We start from the raw sequence: 321 nt of genomic DNA, 5'->3' as shown, positions 1-321 counted from the left end.
GCCTATATATAATCCTCTCAGTACTGTTTTCGCCGAAGGGATTTTATTTAGGTTTTTGTTGTCGCTCTATTAGAAACTATGGTATGTTTCGTTGGGGCGAATCCGAGAGACTCATAAAATCCTATCTTTAGAAAAAAAGAAAAGTAAAAAAAGTAAAAACTCTTGAATCTAATAGTTAGTGCTGTAAGATTCGGTCTCTCAAGGCGATACTAGCGCCTTAGAATAAATAAACGCGTAGGTAAATTCTAAGTATCGTGAAAATATGAAAGTAAATAAACGAAATTAGAGATTTATAAAGTGAGGTATGCCTCGTGAAAACAG

Source organism: Sphaeroforma arctica, assembly GCF_001186125.1.
Source record: "Sphaeroforma arctica JP610 unplaced genomic scaffold supercont1.1058, whole genome shotgun sequence".
Lineage (NCBI taxonomy): Eukaryota > Ichthyosporea > Ichthyophonida > Sphaeroforma > Sphaeroforma arctica.
The sequence above is the reverse complement of the archived record's forward strand: the minus strand, read 5'-3'. Positions refer to the sequence as shown.